Source organism: Bufo bufo, chromosome 8 (genome assembly GCF_905171765.1).
Source record: "Bufo bufo chromosome 8, aBufBuf1.1, whole genome shotgun sequence".
Classification (NCBI taxonomy): Eukaryota; Metazoa; Chordata; class Amphibia; order Anura; family Bufonidae; genus Bufo; species Bufo bufo.
Genome location: NC_053396.1, coordinates 192,171,653 through 192,196,100, shown reverse-complemented (window position 1 = coordinate 192,196,100; position 24,448 = coordinate 192,171,653).

The window sequence follows — 24,448 nt, the reverse complement described above, 5'->3', positions numbered from 1 at the left end:
GTGACATCACTGTGTTTATTACCCCTGTACTGTTACATCACTGTGTCTATTATATCTGTACTGTGACATCACTGTGTTTATTATCTCTGTACTGTGACATCCCTGTGTTTATTATCCCTGTACGGTGACATCACTGTGGTTATTATCTCTGTACTGTGACATCACTGTGTTTATTATCTCTGTACTGTGACATCACTGTGTTTATTATCCCTGTACAGTGACATCACTGTGTTTATTATCTCTGTACTGTGACATCACTGTGTTTATTATCCCTGTACGGTGACATCACTGTGTTTATTATCTCTGTACTGTTACATCACTGTGTTTATTATCTCTGTACTGTGACATCACTGTGTTTATTATCCCTGTACTGTGACATCACTGTGTTTATTATCCCTGTACTGTGACATCACTGTGTTTATTATCTCTGTACGGTGACATCACTGTGTTTATTATCTCTGTACGGTGACATCACTGTGTTTATTATCTCTGTACTGTGACATCACTGTGTTTATTATCTCTGTACGGTGACATCACTGTGTTTATTATCTCTGTACGGTGACATCACTGTGTTTATTATCTCTGTACGGTGACATCACTGTGTTTATTATCTCTGTACTGTGACACTTCTGTTGAGGACTAAGCACTTTGCACTATTGTGTAATTAAAGAGGTTGTCCGGTCATAAAATACAAATTATTTTTATGTGCTCCTAACACCCCTCACCATGCATACATATATCCCCAATACCTGTTTTTATTTAATGTCCGAGCTTTCCTTCCCCCCTGGAAGACATCACATTATCCTGACAGATCTGTTTACTTTCTCCCCTTCTTGTTTTGTTGAATACATAACTTTATTGACACTCAAGCCTGGCTGCACTGCACAGAGATGAGTCACAGGCTGGCCACGCCCCCCACTCTGCTCAGTCTGCAGCAGCTACTACTCCTATAACTCCTGTGTCCATCTTTCTGCACACAGACATGAATCTACTTCTCACTCAGTGTCTAAATCCCATTACTGACCATCCACAGGCTCTGCCCTCACCATCTCAGGAGTGTAATAAACAGCTGGAAGCAGCAAGCACACCCAAACACATCTGTATCTAATCCTATCCTGTGTGATACAGCATGCTGAGCTGTGTATCTAAACTCCTCACTCAGCTCCCATAACAGTGACATCCACAGTGCCCCCATGATAGTGACGTCCACGGCGCCCCATAACAGTGACATCCACGGCGCCCCATAACAGTGACGTCCACGGCGCCCACCTAACAGTGACGTCCACGGCGCATCCATAACAGTGACATCCACAGTACCCCCATAACAGTGACATCCACGGCGCCCCATAACAGTGACATCCACGGCGCCCCATAACAGTGACGTCCACGGCGCCCACCTAACAGTGACGTCCACAGCGCATCCATAACAGTGACATCCACAGTACCCCCATAACAGTGACATCCACAGCACCCCCATAACAGTGACATCCACGGCGCCCCATAACAGTGACGTCCATGGCGCCCCATAACAGTGACATCCACGGCGCCCCGATAACAGTGACGTCCACGGCGCATCCATAACAGTGACATCCACAGCACCCCCATAACAGTGACATCCCCAGTGCCCCCATTCTGCCATCCACTGCCCCCCTTGTGCCAACCACTGCCCCCCTTGTTTGCTATCCAGTGCCCCCATTTGCCATCCAGTGCCCCCTTGTTTGCCATCCAGGGCCCCCATTGTGCCATCCAGTGCCCCCGTTTGCCATCCAGTACCCCCGTTTGCCATCCAGTGCCCCAATTGAGTCATCCAGTGCCCCCATTGTATCATCCAGTGCCCCCATTTGCTATCCAGTGCCCCCTTGTGCCATCCAGTGCCCCTTGTGCCATCCATTGCCCCCATTGTGCTATCCAGTGCCCCCATTGTGCCACCCAGTGCCCCCATTGTGCCACCCAGTGCCCCCATTGTGCCATCCAGTGCCCCCTGTTTGCCATTCAAAGTGCCCCCTGGGACATGCACAGCATAGCGATCAGCCTCTGTGGCTTATTGCTATGCTGTCACTCCTGCACAGCGCTTACATCGCGCTGTGCAGGAGTCAGTACAGGCTTCACATAGAAGCCTGTACACTGCAGAGAGCGGCGTACGTATTCAGCGGAGCTTTCTTTTGCAGGAGGCGGTGACGTCATTCATGACGATCTGTCTTCTGCACAAGAAAGGAAGAGAAGAAGACGGAGACTCGCTGGAAGACAAGAAAGCCCGACAGGAGCAGTCACGTGACCGGGTGGTGGATCTTGGAACCGGATGCGCTGTGGATTGTAAGTATGTGCTCAATAGTCTTTCCTCCACAGGTTAGCTTTTAATCCAAAAAAAAAAGATTAAGCCCGGAGAACCCCTTTAACTTTAGGATTGGTCATCACTATCTGATCGGTTGGGTCTGACTCCATGTAACCCCACCACCATTTGCTTGTAGAGGCTGTGCTTAGTATGCTGTGAGGAGGCCTGAGCGCTCACAGGAGCACCACAGCCTCTTCAAACAACTGTTCGGTGGGAGTGCCAGGGTTCTGACTCCCAACAAACAGATATTGATGACTTATCCTAAGCACGAGTCACCTGTATCGAACTCTAGGAAAACAAAAACCTCTCTACCCAAAGTTACTGATGGCCGTCTGTGTGTCTCTTCTCTGTCATGACTATATAGAACTTCTTTGGTCATCTAATCTAGAAACTTCTTAGCCTCAACCACCACAATATAGTCATGCCCTACCTTCTTTCCTGTGGCTACTTAAACAAGAGAAGTAAGCAATCCTACTTGGAGGTAGGAAAGTCTACACGATTAACTGTCTAGATTTGGAGAAGGGTCACTTATCCAGGAAGTTCTAGATTCGGAGTTGAGAATGAGGGTTTTTTGTTTTCTTCTGGCTCAAATTTGCAGCATTATAGGTTGAAACGGTCATATTATTATCAAGCATTGATACCCAGGGTCGGACTTGGCTTCCTTGGGACCACCTGAGGAAATTAATCTCGGGGGCCCAAACTCCACATAATCAATAAAGTTTAATATAATTTGATTGAAAAAAATAGACCCTACTGGCAAGTTATTGGCTCCAAAGGCAGCTCCAAATGTTATTTCTTTCTCCTTGACCTTTGGGGCCTACAGAGCCTGGGCACACCGGAGGATCCTCTGGTACTCTGGTGGGCTAGTTCGACACTGGTGATACCATTTAAGTGTATGCAGAGTCTGTATGCAGTCTACAAAAAACTGTAAAAATACCTGGAAATGCACATGATCCAAACTGTAGACTAGAAGGATTCCTCTAAATCACCTAGAAAAAACTCAATTATATTGTCAGTAATTTATGGTGTGCTTTCTTTAGTGACTTTTTTTACCTTTCGGTGTATATTGATTTTTCTTTGAATTGCCCCTTCCCTCCGTCTTTCTCCCCCTCTCGTATCTCCGGGGACTGTGAAAGATGCTGTTCACATTCTAATTCTGGAAATATAAATTCTGCCAACCAGTCTCCTTATTAAATTTATGCAAATATCTAATTGATGCCTTATTAGGCACCCATTAAAAGTCCCAGAAGCTTTCCGTGCGGCGTATAAATTAATCTTCCAGACTATTAACAGAACTCCTAATTAAACATCTCCTCCCTCATGCCAGAAGGGTCATCCCTGTTTGTGTGTGCGGAGGGGCAGAGGTCAGAACAGGAATAAAGGGAGATGAAAGCCGAGATCTGTCAAAGGGAGAGTAAGATCCCTGGAGTACTGTCCGAGGGGCAGACTTCACCAAGAGTAGAATTTTTAACTTTCAAGAATGAAATGTGTAATTTGTAATAGAGTTTTTTTTTTTAATGTAAATGTAAGATTTAATTTGGTTTGATTATATGTGTGCAAATTAGGAACAAATGGCTATGAATGTGAGTATTTAATAGTGACGAGTACGTACAGGATTACTGTATCACTGCAGTGGGTAGCGGAACGCAGAAGAGTAAGGCGAGGGTAATGATACTACTATAGGAACCCACGTTGATGGATATGCAAGTTGCAATTCATAACTAGTTACTTAAAGGGGCGCTCTGGTTCAAGAACAAAAATTTACATTAAGTGGTTTACGAACAGAACACTTACCTGGTGCCCTTCTTTTTGTGGGACAAACCCTTTAAATGTTTTAGACACTTTTTTTTTACTCATCTGACCAAGGGAATGTGTTAGGGGCGGACTGGGAACTTAAATGTTCCTGGAAAAAAAACTGAAAGTGGCCTCATGTTGTACACGGGTCCAAATTTGACAGAAGGTGGGGTCAGCAATACTTTAGTGCAGAGCAAAATTGTGCCTCAGCAGAACCAAATACCACAGTGCAGCACAAAATACTTTTGCCCGTGCCACGGTATGAAACTGTATCATCGTCCTAAGGACGGCTATACAGTTGAATTCAGGATGGCCCCTGCGGCCGCTGACTATGTGCATAAGTGCCTGATGATCCTACATCTATTTACTGCTGAGAGCATCAGATTTTTATGTACCTGGTTGGCGGCCAAGAGGAGGGCTTTGGCCGCCCTACGGGCATTGGCCCTTAGGGAAATTTCCCAATAGGGTCTTTAGCCAGTCCGCCCATGGGAAATGGCTTAGTGGGAAAGTGGTGTGACCTAGCGGAAAACTGCCTACTGTGGGATAAGATGTCACAATGTGCATCAAACAATGCGCCCAAATGGCACTACACTTTTTAGGGCACTCCCTCATTGGAGCGAGTTTGCGACTTTCTTTTTGCAACTTTGGGGAAACAAGTCTGCTATTATCATGTAGGTCATCCTAGTACATCCAAAACAACTCTTACCCATCGAGGCGTGTATCCTTAAACATCTATGAAAGCGTCCAGTGGTATCTGGCACAAGATATTGGCAGCGGATTCTTTAAACTGTGGAGTTGGGTCTTCCATAGATCTGACTTTTTTTTCCTCTCCCGGATGCTTCATCAGACTGAGATTTGAAGGCCAAGCCATCACCTTGAACTGTTTGTCATGTTCCTCAAATCATTTGTGAACATTTTTTCAGTCTGACAGGGGCATTAACTTGCTGAAAGATGCCCCTGCCATTAAGGAATACTGCTGCCAGGAAGAGGGGGTACTTGGTCTGTACAGATTTTAGACAGGTCATACTTGTCACATCCATATGATGCCAAGCTTTCCCAACAGAACATTGCCCAGAGCATCACACTGCCTCCACCGGCTTGCCGGTCGTCCATATGATGTAAAACATGATCAGACCAGGCCACCTTCTTCCATTGCTTCATGGTCCAGTTTTGATATTCACAAGCCCATTGTAGGCTCATCGGGTCAGCATGGGCACTCTTTTTCAACACAGCATGCTACAGTAGCTCGTCGTGGGGGCTTGGACCAGAGAGGCTAGCCTTCTCCTCTTTGTATATAGTCTATGATAGTATAGAGTAAGACCTTACCTAGAGAACATGAACTTGAAGGCTCATCTGTAGCTTCCTGGAGAGGATAGAGTTAAGCATTGCCTGTTGGCTTATTTACAGGTTGAGGAACTTTGTTTTGTTAAAAATTCTGGAGATGTGTCAGCCAAGGTGTAAACGACCTTCACGCAGCCGGGAGAAAGAGACGGGCCCCCAGGAGCTGAGCGCGGTACATGATGAGAGGAGAGCAGAGACATCCTGGAGGAGACAGAGAACCAAATGTACTGCGAGAGAGCTGCAAACGGCTGTGAGAGATATCAAGCAGGAGAGAAAGCACAAGATGCAGGAGGAAAAGACAAAAGAGACAACAAATAAGCAAAGTCTATAGAAATGCAATACAATAAGGAAGGAAAAGGCAAAGGAAGAGAGACTGGAAGGATCACCCAAAAGGAGTCCTACGGCTACATAATGTCTACACAGAGAGATCTGTCTTAGGGACTAAATCTATCAAAACTGTAATAGAAAATCTAATTGAGAAAATACATATTCAATATAGTTAGGGATTGAAAAAGAAACTCAAATCAGACCTGTCAGCTCCTCAGCTGTCTTTGTACCATGTTTCTGTTATTCCTCTTGGAAATATATGGCTAAGTTGACGTCAGGGCATTACCATTCCCTCTTGTATGTTGGGCCTGTGCTTATGTTGTATAAGGACACAGCCCCCTGACATAGGCAATGGTAAAACCCAACTGTAATTTACTTTATTTATACATTTCAATAAGTACAGTATTTTTCGCCCTATAAGATGCACCGGCCCATAAGACGCACCTAGGTTTTAGAGGAGGAGAATAAGAAAAATATATTTTTCATTAGACCTCAGATCAGACCACCAACCTGCTCCCCAATGTTAATCAGACCTCAGCGCAGAGCACCAATGTCAATAACCACCCAGACCTCAGATCAGAGCCCCAATATGAATAAGAACCCCCCCCCATTCAGACCTCAGATCACACACCCCAATGTGAATGACCCCCAGACCTTATTACAGACCCCCTTGCTCAGAGCAGTTACAATAAAAAAAAATCCATATTAAAAGCACTCATTAGTATTCGCATTTCCCCCACATTTTGGAGGGGGTGCGTCTTATGGGGCGAAAAATACAGTAATAATGTGGAACTATACAAATAGCCTGACCTTCACATGTTAGATATGCATGACCATGGAAGGTAACATGCTAACTATAAAAAGGTGTATCAACAAAGAGAATCGGTACAACGTGTTACCTAATAAAGTTAAATTTTATTGTGACATAAAACAACATACAAACATACATGTGGAGACCATACAGCGTGCCTCCAGAGGCAGTTCACAATGCATCCACTTCTGGCAGATCTAAGTTATTTCAATTATTGCATTCACATGAAGGGTGTTGTGAGTGCAGGGTCTAGATCAGCATATATTATTTAAAGCTGTATCTAGCCCTGTGGTCACTCCTCTCTCCAATGTGAAACAAGTTATAGGCATAAATATAAGGCGGGCAGAGGTTGCATTTATATACTCAGATCATATCCATCCAAATCATAAGTTAATCATCAAAAATCAAGTTGTATGTATCGGACCGATCTGAGTCCTTCACCTACCCGATATCCAGTGGCGTGCGTGTGGGCTGTCTCTGTTTGGCGTACTCCTCGACGTACGTTTCGCTAATGCTTCTTCAGGAGGATTTCTTTCTAATGGCTACGGAGGTCCTTTTATGTGGCTGGTGGCCTATGGCTGTTCATTCCCGCGTCATATGATTCTGCTAATAGCGATTCCTATTGCGGCGCATCCCGTAATCGCCGGATAAGGGTACTGTTGAGACTTCCGCCCTTCCGTCAGCGCGATCAGAGTGAGGGCAGATGACGTCTGACGTCACTCCGATCACGTGCGTCGGAACGGAGGAAGTCCTCCCACCCCCGATCCGGGATGCGCACAGGAGTCACCAGGTTATCTATCTTAATACTTACACTATGTGTAGAAGTATCTATCTAGCTAGTCTCGATACCGATCATTTCTTACTTCTATATATCCATTAGTGTATTCTATGGGAATCCACCCACCACGTCACTGGATATAGTTGCGTCAAGAACTCAGATTGTGTCCCTATCGGCTATACGTTTTTCCTCCCCTTATGCTACTCCTGCACAGAATCCTTTTTATATCAATTTACAAAAATGTTATTGCATCCAGAAATTAATCATAACAATGATGTTACTTTCATAAATCAAAATAGGAGAATACATAGCCAAAAGCTGGTAATATGAATCACAGTATAGTTTACACCATTAAAATGAATTTATAGGAAAAAACATATATGCGCATGCGTTAGTGTTGGGAATGTTGATACCTTCCCATATTGGATTTAAAACACATGGATGCATACACGTGCTGGGCATGTTCACATTACATGCTGAATCATCCCATCTAAAATCTACCATAGATGGAATACCCATTGGGCAATTCGCACGGATAAAGAGGATCTGCTCTGATGAGAGTAAGTATAAAGAGCGAAGTAATGAAATGATAGAAAGATTTAAAACCAGGGGATACAGCAACAGACAGATCCAAAGAGGAGTTGGGAAAATCAAGAAAAAGAAACGAGAACAACTGTTGTGCCCCAATATGATTAAAACTGAAGATACGGCACACAACATCAGGTTTCTAACAGAGTACAATAGTCAATGGTGGCAGATAAAGGAAATCTTGGAGAGGCATTGGAATATACTGCAAACAGATGTGATTCTAAATAAATGCATCCCAGATAAGCCCCTTGTAACAGCAAAAAGGGCAAAAAATTTCAAACATGCATTAGTTCATAGTCATTTTATAAGCAGGATGGCTAATACCGGAAATGAAAAACTAAAAGGGTCTTTCCCCTGTGGGACATGCAAGGCGTGTAAAAATGTGATTAAAACTACAGAATTCACTGGTCTAAAACACGAAAAAAGGTATAAAATTAGAGAATATATCTCCTGCTCCTCAAAAGGCGTTATATATCACGCCAGATGCCCGTGTGATAAAATCTATATAGGCCTAACAACCAGGGAATTAAGAGCACGAATTAGGGAGCACATACGGGACATCGAGAAAAGTAAAGAGGAAGAAAACTTAGATAATCTTAAAACTATACCGAGACATTTCAAAATATTCCACCAAAGTAATGAAAAATTGCTGAGATTTACGGGAATAGACCAGGTTCACATGGGGATACGGGGGGGAGACCTCAGCAAAAAACTAGCTCAAGTTGAGAGTAAATGGATTTTTAGATTAGGCACCATGGCACCGAAAGGATTGAATGAAACTATGGGTTTCAGTTCCTTCCTGTAAACTGTAGGAGGTTTTAGATAGCATTTTATAATGTAAAAAATAGATATATCATATTTTAACATTGTTCTGTCTGATTACTGTAGAAACTTACGTGACAGTGTTTGGTGACTGATGGCTGGAGTCCTGCGTCCATTGAAATCTGTGGAGGAAGGAAAAAACAGGAAGGAGAAAAAAAGAAGAAGTAAATATCTAATGAATACATCCATCAGTAAAGAACATTTGAATATAATGTATGGAATTAGTATTGATTTATATCATATAGGGAAATAATATTAATCTGAGCAAATGGGATATGGGGGGAAACGTGTAGGGATGGGTGTAGGCCTTATCAAATATATAATATGCACAGTGGTTAACACAGAGCAATAGAGATTGAGGTGGCGATTAAGTTTGTGAAAAGCAATAGACATTAGTCTATGCTTGCTACTCACCCTTCTATATTATAGAGAATATATTGATAATTATGCACCATAGTATAGTGAGGGAGGATATAGCGATCTTCCGTAGGAATATTGATAAGGAAATGATTGAAAGCAATCTGACAACACTACTATTCACACATCAGATGTAGATAGTAAGATTTATGCACGGCACTTTAAAGTTCTATAGATATACGAATATAGATATATGAATATGAAATGGGTTAATATTATTATGTACACACTAGATATTGAAAGTAAAATGTATGCACGGCACTTTAAATATATATGATTATGAAATGGGCTTAATATTGGAGACTGTATATTTATGTATATGTTGATAAATAAAATGCACTTTAATATATGTATTTGATGGCACATTCATGAATGTGTGAGATAGAGCTATTGACTGGACGTATGGAGGGTATCTCACATTCATGGATGGTTTGGATATAATGGATGGATATGCCAACATGCGCATTGAAAAGTCTCACTAGATGAGTTTGATGACAAATATAGACATACCATCGTGATACACATGAATGCGTATACGTGCAGTATAAACACATGCATGGGATCAGCATGTAATGTGAACATGCCCAGCACGTGTATGCATCCATGTGTTTTAAATCCAATATGGGAAGGTATCAACATTCCCAACACTAACGCATGCGCATATATGTTTTTTCCTATATATTCATTTTAATGGGGTAAACTATACTGTGATTCATATTACCAGCTTTTGGCTATGTATTCTCCTATTTTGATTTATGAAAGTAACATCATTGTTATGATTAATTTCTGGATGCAATAACATTTTTGTAAATTGATATAAAAAGGATTCTGTGCAGGAGTAGCATAAGGGGAGGAAAAACGTATAGCCGATAGGGACACGATCTGAGTTCTTGACGTAACTATATCCAGTGACGTGGTGGGTGGATTCCCATAGAATACACTAATGGATATATAGAAGTAAGAAATGATCGGTATCGAGACTAGCTAGATAGATACTCCTACACATAGTGTAAGTATTAAGATAGATAACCTGGTGACTCCTGTGCGCATCCCGGATCGGGGGTGGGAGGACTTCCTCCGTTCCGACGCACGTGATCGGAGTGACGTCAGACGTCATCTGCCCTCACTCTGATCGCGCTGACGGAAGGGCGGAAGTCTCAACAGTACCCTTATCCGGCGATTACGGGATGCGCCGCAATAGGAATCGCTATTAGCAGAATCATATGACGCGGGAATGAACAGCCATAGGCCACCAGCCACATAAAAGGACCTCCGTAGCCATTAGAAAGAAATCCTCCTGAAGAAGCATTAGCGAAACGTACGTTGAGGAGTACGCCAAACAGAGACAGCCCACACGCACGCCACCGGATATCGGGTAGGTGAAGGACTCAGATCGGTCCGATACATACAACTTGATTTTTGATGATTAACTTATGATTTGGATGGATATGATCTGAGTATATAAATGCAACCTCTGCCCGCCTTATATTTATGCCTATAACTTGTTTTACATTGGAGAGAGGAGTGACCACAGGGCTAGATACAGCTTTAAATAATATATGCTGATCTAGACCCTGCACTCACAACACCCTTCATGTGAATGCAATAATTGAAATAACTTAGATCTGCCAGAAGTGGATGCATTGTGAACTGCCTCTGGAGGCACGCTGTATGGTCTCCACATGTATGTTTGTATGTTGTTTTATGTCACAATAAAATTTAACTTTATTAGGTAACACGTTGTACCGATTCTCTTTGTTGATACATATTAAGGAGGTACACCCTTGTTAATGCAAGGCTGTTTCGATCCAGTTGAAGAATAACTATAAAAAGGGGCTATCACCTCTCCTGACATGTTTTAGTGACTACTTGCATTCTCCAGTTCTGGATCATCTATTCTTATCACTGTATGCTTTCCCATTCCTTTATTATTCCTGCTAGAAGTTATGAATAAATTGCTAGCAGTTTACAATGAAGGTTCAGCTGGGTGTTACCAGTTGGGGATGTGTCCCTGCATCGTCTGACATTATCCAATCAGTTTCAGACTGTGCAGGGAGACATCCCATAATGGTAACACCCAGCTGGAGCTACAGCTAGCCATTCATTCATAACTTTTAGCAAGAATAATAAAGGAATGAGAGTCCTAAGAACAGATGCTGGAGAATTGTTATTACATGGGGAAGTAGTTACCAATACAGACATGTCAGGAGAGGCGACAGGTTCTCAGAATCTTATGTAGTAAGTTCTAATACTTTCTAAAATACTCTGTGTATCAATGTAAATGTAAAAATAAAAAAGTTTATCTATTATGAGCATTTATAAGGTCAGGAGATCAGAGATATGGCTTCGGACTGAGGAGTGATACTCTACAAACAAACTGATTTTAACCCATGTACTGTATCTCAAAAACGGCTGAAAATATTTAAGAAGACCAATTGAAAAAATGATTTTTAGCCCAAAATGAGTAAAATACTGTAACGGCATACAAGGGAATGATCCAAACTCCCGAACGGAACCTCACGAATAGCTGCTAGCAGACGAATAGGAAACGCACCCAAGCGGCTTACACTCCTAGCAATCAGTCTCTAACAGCACACAGTGAATCCCCCCAAGAACGAGACAAGGCTCCGTGTTGAGGGTCAAGCAGTGGACAGCCAGAGCTGTGTGTTTATTGTTCTTATATAACATTGGTACACATTAGTACCACCCACAGGGTTTTGTAAGACAACCAATAAACACGTACAATACAGTAAAACACTCCCATACAAAATCCTCCCCTCTGCCTGTGATACAATTACCTTACACAATGGGTTGATGTAATTATCACAGGCAGGAGAATACACAGTTTACACAATGTCTTCTGTCCTGGAGACAACCGAGGAGTAATTCAATTATCTCTCAGGACAAAGGGAAATCGCCAATACACACGTGGAGACAATAGGACAGAAATCACTATTCAAATATACAATGTCCCAACCATTACAGTAAACATAGACATTTAACATATCCCCAGATGGCTTGGATCTGAGCGCTCAATATATCCAAACAGCGCTCAGATGCCACAAACATAGTCAAATCGCCATGGGGTTTAAGTTTAGCATGGGCTGATGAGAGGGGCCCATAATCCTGGGGCAAGAGGCTGACAACCAGGCTTCTCCAGCACCCAGTGGCGAGGTTGGTTTCGCCACAAATACAATGATAAAAAATTGCCCCAGGTTTCACTAACTTTTAAAGGGGTTGTGCAGTGATTAATATTGATGGCTTATCTTCAGAATAGGTCATAAACATCTGATCCGGAACCCAGCACCCCTGGTGATCAGCTGTTTGATGAGGAGGCGTTGCTACATGTGAGCACCGCTTCCTGGTCTTTACACTACACGTTGTCTCTATTATAGAATGGAAACCGATAGTCAATTTACTGCTGCTGTGAGGGGACAGTTTTATAGTGCGTGTAGAATTGGGATAACACTATGACAGCTCTGTTGTCCCCTTGATTGGCCTAGATAAAATGTCCATAGAAGAGCATTGCATTCATTAGTATCATTGGTGATGCTCTGACTGAGTCACTACAGGCGATCTCTGGTCACAGTGATGATCTAATGCTTTTTTTTCACGTGGCACTCAGATCAGTGGCCACTGAGACCAATGGAAATAGACACAAATGTTTGATATAACTAATATACTTTATATTTATATAAAGATTATACAAATGCCAGGGTCAGACTGGTAGAGGATCCTCAGGTGGGCCCAGGCCCCAACACGATAATAAAATCCAAAATGTCCTGCAGAAGACAACCCCATTTGGAGCTGACTTAAAGTGTAACTGTCATGTTTTCCTCAAAAAGATCAATTTTAGCACGTTACTGCTGCTACTGCATTATGCATAAAGCAATCTTTAGTTTCTTCACATACCACTGTTTTCCTTGGGATTTTCCCTTAGTTACGGCTGTTTTAACCTCTACAATATGAGGATTTTCTCAAGATGGCTCCTCTGCCAGTTCTCTGAGGCCAAAACTACTTTCCCTCACTTCACATACACACTTGCTGTAGCCAGCAGCTTCCTGCCAGCCAATCAGATTGGATTACTGAGAGACACGCCTCCTCACTCTGAAGCCTAATGCAGGCATGCAGTGTGGAGGGGCCGCCCCACTAAAGGGAAGACAGACCAGCTATAGCAATGGTCTTTTAAGGGACCAGTGGAAAGGGACAGGGGACATTAATGACAGCTGTTAATTATAAGGTAATTACAGATCTTTTGACAATCATTGACAGACTAACTCAGGTATACATGCCTAGTTCTAATAAACTAGCAAATAAAATAAATATATGACAGTTACCCTTTAAGAATAGATGATCCAGAATTGTTATTACATGGGGGAAGCAAGTTGTTGCTAAAAATGAGATGTTAGGAGAGGTTGTACGTCCCCTTTAAAGGGTTATTCCCAGCTAGACATGCAAGGCTCAGCCACTGATGTCTCATAGGTGCGGGTCTCACCAATGCAATAGGGCCCCATCTCTCAGCTGCATGGAATGAAGATGGGGCTAAGCATGTGCAGCTCTCTCCATTCACTTCTATACAATTTCCAAAAATAGTCAAGCACACTTGCGCAGCCACCTCTCCATTCACAGCAGCTGCTAAAAGAGGTGGAACCTGCACCCAGCGGACATGAGCATATGTTATAAATGTCCAGATAGGAATACCCCTTTAATTGCCAAATTGTATGCATTGGTTCATTTCTCGGCCTGTGCCTCATGACTCAGACTTGTATCTCAGCCATTGATGACGGGTTCCTTATCTCAAGATGCCCATTGTTGGAGATCTTGTAAGGCTAACAATAATTCCAGCGGTGATAATAGTCTCTATGAGGAAGATTTGTGCAAGGAGGACACAAAGGAATAGAATGCTGTGTATTAAAAAACAGGGCTTTCTTCTGCATATTAATCCACATAGTGCTATATAAGTGTCTGGACAGCTCTCTGGGAGGCTACTTTAATGTAGATGGCGTGATATGGTGATCAGAGCTGATGGGAAAGACTCATTATAGAGTTTTCTTCCTCCGCACTGGTAATCCTCGCATGGAGGTTACTGATATCTGAGCTCCTAAAGTCTAATTATTTCCATTAATTAAGAAGATTACATCAAAACAAATGTCTCTCCCCAGTACTCTGTGCACAAGGGGGGGCTCCTGGGTCCTGGAAGATTAGTGCGCAATACGGAATGACACATCGAAATAATAATGGTGTCACCGACAGGAAAACATGAAGGCTTATACTTCAACTCATTTATATGGTATTGCGATGTAGCAGAACTGAACTCGTTATTCAAATGTATCTTTGATACATAGTAATATTTATATAAACATCACATTCTGATGACACAACCCGATGATTGTACAGAGATAAACGGTGTTGCACAGGTGACGCTTATCTCTTCCTGCAGCTGTCGCCCATTGATTTTGCAAGATGTTTCTTCTCCTGTGCTAACTACTAACTGATGCAAATGAACTCTCCTCCAGAAGAAAGAAAACAGTCTCTCTACTCTGTTCTGCACTGACGAGAGGGTAGGTTCCTATAGGTGGCACTAGAGAGACAGTTTCTTCCTCCTAGAGAAGAGCACATTTGTATATTTTTTCTCCAAGGATTATTGTTTGGAAGTATCCTCAGGATCTCCGCATGGAGAACCGGTACCTTTCAAGACTCATTGATTGACACGTAGAACTCTTTACAGGGGAGTAACCACGGGCTCATGGGCCCCTGTGTAAAAGTTCAGCGTGGGCCCCCAGCACAACTTTTCAAGTTTGCCAGCTGCCATTTGTCCATTCTTTTTTAGCAGTATCATTGGTTCTCTTAGGTGACCCATCAATGCAGAACTAGATCCCAGTGGTTACAGTGCAAGTTGCACCTTCTCTGACTGGAGTTGTCCGCATCCCAGATAGTGACCGCAGCATCTAAGGTGTTTGACAGAGGGCAGGAGCTTTCACACCATATTGTGCTGACCTATTCAGCTGGTGCATGAATATCCAATCTTGATCTACTGGTATGAGCCTCACATTAGTTACTAGATGCCCCTACATACCATCAAATAGTGGTAGGGGTGGAGTATACCGTATTTTTGCTTTATAAGCCACACTTTTTTCCCCCAAAAGTGGAAGAAAATAGCAGTGCATCTTAAAAAGCAAATAATGAGAGTTTGCATTATGTAAGTGCTCATTAGTACAGTGGGACTAAAGAGTGGTAAATATATCACTGCTGTTCCTGGCTTTACTCATCACTCCCTGGTCTTCTGCATGCTCCGAGCTGTGCTGTGTCCGGACTACGTACTGCATCAGGATGTGGTGCACAGACTATGACCTGATGACCCTATGTGACATCAGGTCATAGTGCAGCACTGCAGAAAGAGCGCGCTGCACCATCCAGAGCAGGAGAGGGGAGTTCTATATTTTTTTTTGTCTGGTCTGAGGTCTAATCAACATTAGGGGGTCTGATCTGAGGACTGATTAACTTTGGAGGGTCTGATCTGAGGTCTGATTAACATTGGGGGGGTCTGATCTAAGGTTCGAATAACATTGTGGAGTGTGATCTGAGATCTGATGAAGATTGGGATTCTGATCTGAGGTCTGATGAAATATTTTTTTTTTCTTATTTTCCTTCTATAAAGCCTAGGTGTGTATTATGGTCCATTGCGTCTTATAGAGCGAAAAATCTGGTAATCTCCTGTAAAGCTCAGTAGTCTCCTCCATATAGACATGTGCTATGAGAACACTGTAACCCTTGCAGCCGTCCGTCTGCATTTTTCTCCACAGCTTCCTTTCCTTGACTATTTGCTGACCTACTCAAGTTAATGATATACTTACTGATAGTCCAGCGTCATACATTTTCTTACCCTGTCTCCTCTACTCCAGTATCTCAGACTAGTATAGTCCTAGTATAGTTCTAGTATATTTTGTCTTTACTCAAGTCACTCTACAGTAAAGTGATTTAGGAAAGCCAAATTGTTACAGCATTATGCTTATGTGTGACAACAAGATGATGACTGTTTCTAATGATAACCAGCAGAATAGTGACTGTAGTTCTGGAATACAAAACAGGCGTCAAAGGGGTTTTAAGGTCCTATCATATGGATTTCCTGTTGTAGTGTCCTGGAGCAAGGGTACTTTGGACTATGGACATTCGTGGACATTTGCTCTTACTACTACTATGCAAAGCCATCAACTCCTTACTTTATTGCACCTGGAAGGGTTAAATTGCACTGTGATTTAAGCTGGTGTGTGCACTCATACTGTTTCATATTGTTGAACTGCATTTTATATACTTATTATAATATGTTCTGTTTATTTGTACTGTACTCTTATTGCACTATATCTGCACTGCACTGTGGAAAGGGTTAATGCAAAGCCAGCTAATACTGAAAGACTTTGGGACTTTCTGTCTATGCACTGAGAAGATAGAAACCTTCCACAGTTTCTATAAGGGACTATGCAAAGTTTTGAAGGGAAAAACTGATGCACTGACCTTTAGAATATTGGTTTAGCTGTGTTGTTTACATCTCAAGACTTGTTTATGTCTGGGGAAAGGAATTAGCTATTCCCATAGACTTGTATTGAAACTGTATACAAGTCTGTGGCAGACTGAAATTGCCACATTGCATCTATGTGGGCTGTGCTTCTCCACTCTCCCCTCCCACCAGAAGGTTGTAGTTCAGTTAGAAGCTGTATAGAAGGAGAGCAGTTAGAGTCCCTAGTCATCTGCAGATAGGGACCAATGTTTAGTAGAAGAGGCTCTGACAGACTGCACAAGTGACCAGAAGAAAACACTGAGATGGGAATACTGAGCCACAGACTCTGTGCTAAGCCACACACCCTGGGCAACCAGCCTTTGGCCAGGGTACCAGCCTGAAAGAAGGACAGCTGGCCCAGGCCTTTCCTTAACATAAAGCCTCCTTCTGCCAGGGAGGAGACTGGAGAAGCCAGCTCAGTGCCTTGCCTGTATTGTTTTGCACTTGAGTTCATCCAGTAAAGAAGTACACTGGTTAACTGCAGGCCCTGACTCTCTGGACCTATTTACATATTGGGTGCACCACTCCTTGCCATCCCGTGTGAAGAGCAGCAATATGTGGTGACACCTCGACGATGTCAGGAGGACCCAGCGTAGCGTTGGGGCCACCCCAAACCCCGCCACTGCACTGTCCAAAGGATAAGCCATTAATATCTGATTGCTGAGGGTCCAAATACTGCACCACCACCGATCAACTGTTCCAAAGTAGTTCTGGTCCTAGAAGTAAAGCTCAATCCATTGTGTGTATTCAATGGATCTGGTAACTTCATTGGGAGCAGTACACACAATGGACGTAGCTGTAGTTCCGGTGTCATCTACTGCAGAACAGCTGATCATCAGGGAGTGCGGGGTGCTGGACTTCCACAAATCAGATATTGATGGTTTATCCTGATGAAAGCTCATCAATATTAAAAGTCTGGGAAATCTCTTTCACTCAGGATCAATACAAGATAAGTCTTGGTGCCCATTATTATGTCAAACCCAGGATCCTCTGCTGGGTCAGCTCTACCCTGTTGACTACTCAGTTCACTTCATATTTCATCCAGTAACAAAATTCAGATCAGCCCCTTTAAGAACAACCATCACTATTTACAAACATCTGCTTTATTGCATGTGTTAAAAAGGGGGAGGGTTAAATATTTAGGTAATAGAAATGTGTTCAATTAAAATAATAGCAGAATAAACTAATTACAAAATTTCCATTACACGAATCACATCTTTTGTTCTGGAGGAATACATGTAAGAAAAGCTGCAAATAACACATTATGGCTTCAAGTCTAATAAAAGCAACCAATCGATGCAGAAAAAAACTCCCAGGCTCATAAATCACATCTGAAGCTGGAAGCATTTGGAGCTGAACACCTCAGCGAGACCTCGGGATTTATAGGTCTAAGCTTACAGATCTGACATGTTTTATGTTGCAATAAAAATCTTTCGGGATCTACAACCATACCTCCCATCATTTCACCTAGTCTGATAGGGACGCCTTAGGTTCCCCATGGGAAAAGTCCACTTTTTTCTGAAAGGCCCATGTCTTTTAAACATTTTAATATGTAAAATATCACAAAAATATACCACATTTTCAGCACCATATGGTTAACTAACCTAAAATATACAAATATAAGTGTTGAAGCTAAGTCTATTGGTCAGGTCCAGGGACATAACTGGAACTCATAGGGCTCCAGAATTGTCAATAATGGGCCACTTCCTAGTTGAACTCCAGCTGGTCATTTGGCCAACACTTTTTTGTCACCATAAGCCTTCATGCTTAACTTGCCTGAGCAGACATATTGAGAGGAGAGAAAGCTGCTGCCAGATCTGATATAATCCTTTATTGTCCTAAAATCTGCTATGGTAGCTCAGTAGGACACTCATCATACACATAAGGTCAGCTATGCTTTCTTTTGCAGGGGAAAAGATCACATTAAAGGGGTTTTCTGGGGCCTACAAAGCCACCTTTTTTTTTAAACAGATCACACCTTAAGGAGAAAGTTTGTAATATACTTAACATTCTAAAATTACATACTTTGCCTCTCAGGAACCCGGTTATGTGATGCTCCTCTTCTGAAAATCCACCTTCTGCCGAGGTCACGTCCTTTATCAGGTTTCTGGCCAAAGCTATGGATGGGATGTCACTTCTGCTGTGGATGAGGCCAGAACTGCACAGATTAGGTGGATTCAAGAGTTTGCACATGTGCAGGAGGAGATAAATAGTTCTAGCCCCATCTACAGTGGAAGTGACGTCTAGTTAGTCCAGGACGGAAAACTGGTAAAGGAAATTATGTCAGAGAACCTGTATTTACACAAGAGAAGCTTCACATGACATGGTTGCCAGGAGGCCAATCCACACACCTCGGGAACAGAAAGTGTAGTGCCCTGGACCAAGGGTACTTTGGACTATGGACATTTGCCTCCTTTGCTACAATACAAAGCCATCCCCTACTTTATTTTGAACTTGCACTTTGAAGGGTAAATTTGCACTGTGATTTATGCTGTTGTGTGCACTTATACTGTTTCATATTGTTAAACTGCATTTATATGTTAACTCAAACATATCCTACACTATATCTGCACTATGCTGTGGAAAGAGTTAATGCTCAGCCAGCTTTATGACATTCTACCTATGCGAAGTTTTGGAGGCAAAGCTCTATACAAGTCTTTGATAGACAGACATTATAACAATGTATCTGTTTAGGCTGTGCTTCTCCACTCCATCTCGGCCATTGGAAGTTTCTAGTACAGATAGAAACTGTTTATAAGGAGAGCAGTCAGATCCCTTAGCTGTTTACAGATAGGGACAAATGCTTAGTAAGAGAAACTCTGCCACACTGCATGAGTGACCAGATATGGGGAGGCCGAGCCACGGACCACGGGTTACCAACCCATTGACTAGGGCTCTATGTTTATTGTAATATATCATGTTTATTTGAACTGTTATTACCCTATAGCTGCTCTGCACTGTGGAAAGGGTTACTGCACAGCCAACTTTGGGACATTTTACCTATGCAAGGTTTTGGAGGGAAAAACAGACACACTGACCTTCTGACTGTCAGGTTAAACTGTGTTGTTTATGTCTGAAGACTTGTTTATGTCTGAAAAAACTGCTCAGTCATTCCCATAGACTTTCATTGAAACTCTATACAAGTCTATGACGGACTGAAATTGTAACATTGTATTTGTTTAGGCTGTGATTCTCCACCCCACCCTCCCCACTAGAAGGTTCTAGTTCAGCTAGAAACTGTTTATATGGCGAGCAGTTAGATCCCCCAGTTGTCTGCAGATAGGGATCAGTGTTAAGAAGAAGAGACTCTGTCAGACTGCACGAGTGACTACAGAAGAGACTGAGACGAGGATACTGAGCCACAGACTTTAGGTTACCAATCCATTGATCAGGGAGCCAGTCGGACGACTGAGCCACAGACCCAGGCCCACAAGCTTTTGGCCAGAGTATCAGCCTTCTGAGATAGAGAGGGACCGCTAGCTCAAGTCTTTCCTCAGCACAGAACCTTCTTCTGTCTGGGAGGAGACTAGAGAACCCAACTCAATGCCTCGTCTGTATTGTTTTGCACTTGGGTTCCTCCAGTAACAAAGCACACTAATTTACTGCAGACCCTGACTCTTTAGACTTATTTACCATTGGGGTTCACCAGGCCTTATCATCCCCTCGGGAGAGAAGCAACACATGGTGACACCTCAGCTGTGTCCAGGGGACCCAGCGTAGCGTTGGAACAACCCAAAACCCAGCCCCTGCATATATTACAAACTACCTCATAAGGTGTGTTCTGTATAATTAAGATGTGTTTGAGGGACCCACTGGGTCCCAGAAAACCTCTTAATCTGCCATAGGCAGAGTAGCTTAGCACCAGTGAATAAGTGCAGTATATTGCACGTCTTTACACAAACCCTAAGCAATGCTACAGTGCAGCTCACTGGTTAGCCCGGTTGTCTTTCTAGTCCTGGGTTCAAATCTGACCAGAGGAAACATCTGAAACAAGTTTGCATGTTCTTCTTGTGTTTATGTGGGGATGCTCCTGTTACCTCCCACACAACAAAAACATACTGATAGGTTAATCTGAAATTTAGATCCAAGAAATAAAAAAGAAATGGGTAAATTCCTGCTGCATAATATGAAGTCAGTAACTGGATGGATTCTGCAGCTATAAACAGGGTGTGGGACTGCATGCTTTATATAGGTCACATACTCTGTCTTCACACCTAGTATGAGCAGTATATTACCGCTGCTGGTTCATTTACCACTTTTACATATCACTGATCACACACTACTAATTACATGATTTTCTCCCTAGATTCGCTCCACCGTCGGTAGAATACATTTAATGTATATACTGCATCCGTTTCCCATTCCATGAGGTTTTGCACGCCTCCTCAGCTACTTAAGTGAGCGGTTGCTATTAACAGCGTTATTTAAAAAGCCGTATTTGCATCTGTCATTTATCCCCAGAGCATTAATATTAGGGATTACTTTAGTACCATTATATAATTTTAGTACACCTTTTTATGATCTTGTTAATGCATACTAAATGGCCGTGCCTTGTGTTTCCTATAGTTCTATGGTAAAGTGGCAGAATAAAGAAATCAGCATTTATTTTATGCCTTCCATGCATTTCTCTCATCGGGGGTGGAGGAGGGGCGTATACAAAAAACCTGTGGTTTTATACATTAAAAACTGTGCCACAATAAGAAATAGGCAGTATTTTGCATGGGCGTACCATGGGACCCAATCTATAAAAGGGCCCCCACCTACCATGTGCCATTTATAATACTGGTGCCTTTCAGCCCCCTCACAAGCACCAGAATCAAGGTGTGCAGTACCCAAGAGCAGGGGGTATCTGCAAATGGTTTGGTATACAGTGTATTGTATTGTATTGTTACGCATTGTTATGTAATATACCGGTATGTATTGTTATTTGATGTATTGCAACAAGTATAGCTATTTATAGATGGCACAGCCAGGGTTAATAATCCTGGCTCAGCCCTTGTAGGAAGCTAAGTGGTGGCTGGCTCCACCCCTTGCTTGAGGTTGATCTAGAGAAAGTTCAGAGAGGAAGGAAGCAGTGACCTATGCTCCCTCTTCTCAGGCCCAGAAAGCTTCAGAGACTAATAGATCTCTGCAAGATCCACAAAAAGAGAGAAAGAGAGGAAGATAAAAAAAATAACATGTAATCTGCATGGCCAAGCATAGATGTCAGCAAGGTATCCTGCTACTATAGGTATTCAGACTTTGCTGCTGTGAGGGACACCGTTAAGACACCCTTCACACTTGGACACTCCCTGGGGCCAGACATGCATTAAAAACCCTGTATCTCGCACTGGACACTACAGCCATTATTACCAAGGTACAGTTGCCAGTCATAGATTCTCCTGAGAGAGATTTTAGCAAGATGGAGAGCAAAGAGGGCCATAAATCCCATCCTTGCCTAAATCCATACATTGCTATGTGGGAGAGAATTGCACTGTGTACAGTTGGAACTGTGTTTTGTTATCGTTGAATGTACTACAACTCCCATTTTTCACTTGAGTAAAGAGAGACGTTTATTCTTCTACCTCTGACCTGGTGTTCTGACTCTTACACTATGCATCAGTCATTGCACACTACCTGCCTTGCACCTATACAAACACTCAACATCATGGGCACCCTATCTACCATCAGGCAGGAGCCCCAACATCAGGTTGTGAACTGGGGGAAGAAAGGGTGTGCCCTATTTTCACTAGGGAGCAATGCTTTGAGGAATGCCACTGTGATTGACTGTGACCACCAGAGCCACTACAACTACCATCCTCTGCTCCGTCTGCTCCCGAGTCGCTGCAGGTGTGACTGTTACCTTTGCACCCTTTTATAGCTTACACGCCTGGACTTAACATAGCATGATATGGTATGTATGGCACAGGTATGTAAAGCCCAAGAAACATAGAAAGGGGTGTGTCAAGTTTGTATGCCATAAACATACAAAAGTTGCAAATTTTGGTTCAAGTGCCATTTTGTGCACTTTTTAAGGCTTTTTTTTATTTTGAGCCACCCTCGCCACTGTAAAGGTGGCCATGGTTTGGTATGTTCATTTGTTTCCTGTCAGACCTGTCATTGCAAATTTAAAAATAAAAAAGAAAGGCACAAAATCACTCTAGTAGGGAGGGTGGCGCTGAAAAATTGGAGCAACATTGGATTGTACTCATTTTGAGCTAAAAAAAATTTTTTTAAAGTGGTCTTTATTACAAATATGGAGCCTTTTTTCTGTACAGAGCCGAGATGCTCTAGTAGCAGGATCTGAATTTTTTCTCTGCTTAGTCAGACAGCTAGCTGATGGGCTCCTTATCTCTGCTCTCTGACATTATAAACACTTATTATAGCTCAGTTCTTATCTTACTGATAAAAATGCACAAGTGTTTATGACCTCTTAGCAAATTAGAGATGAGGTTTATTAGATGACCAGCACAAAGTGAAAGTAAAAAGTACGATTCAAAGAGCTGGACAAACAGTTAACCCTTTGTGACAGAAAGGCTCAATATTTTAAATAAAGACCAATTTAAAAAAAATGATTTTTTTTTTGTTTTTTTAGCCCAAAATGAGTAAAATGCAATCATAAAAAATTGCATCTGAAGGTACTTTAGCCTTTAGGGCTGCACCAAGTATGAACATTATGTCACTTTTGATAAATTCGCCACACTTTTGGCCAACTCAAAGTCAAAGCAAAACTGACTTCAAAAAGTCCCACCATTTACGGTAACTCTGTTTAAAGCAGAAGGGAGCTGAGCTGCAGTACAACCACTACACAAGGACAGAGCCTTCTGCTTCCTGCTTTGACTGCTGTTATACTTCCAGTGCTGAAGGCTAATGCATACAGCTGATCGATGGGGGCGCAGAGTGTTGAACCAGCAACGATCTGATATTGATGTTCGAGGATAGGTCATCAATATCTAAAAGGTGGACAACCCCTTTAAAAGAGCTAAGTGTTATAAATGCATTGAGTCATTAGGTGTTATTAATTAAAGGGATTCTGTCACCAGGATTTCACTTACTGAGCTGTTAACATCACCACATCAGTCTTACGATTTATATTACAATATACTAGTATTAATGCCCTGTGTCTTGTAATTTGTCTATAAAATTGCTTTTATTAATATGCAAATTACCTAAATAAGGAGAAGAGGGGCTGTCCCTCTGTCCGTTGGAGCCCAGCCGCACTCTTCTCCTTGAGCCCAGCACCGCCCCACTGCTAATTTATTCACTCCTCATCGCCGACCTCATCGTAATCTCGCACATGCGCTGTGGATAGACCTATCAGTGCCCGCGCGGTGTCCTAGCTTTGGCCTCAAAGAACACATTGCGCATGCGCTGACTGGTCTTTCCACGGCGCATGCGCGAGATTACGCCGCACCAGGCATATGAGGTCGGCGATGAGAAGTGAATAAATTAGCAGTGGGGCGGTGCTGGGCTCAAGGAGAAGGGGTGCAGCTGGACAGAGGGACAGCCCCTTGGGCTCCTTATTTAGGTAATTTGGATATTAATAAAAGCGATTTTATAGACAAATTACAAGACACAGGGCAGTAATACTAGTATATTGTAATATAAATCGTGAAGACTGATGTGGTCATGTTAACAGTTCAGTAAGTGAAATCCTGGTGACAGAATCCCTTTAACACAATAAAAAAAATTTTTATTTTGCAA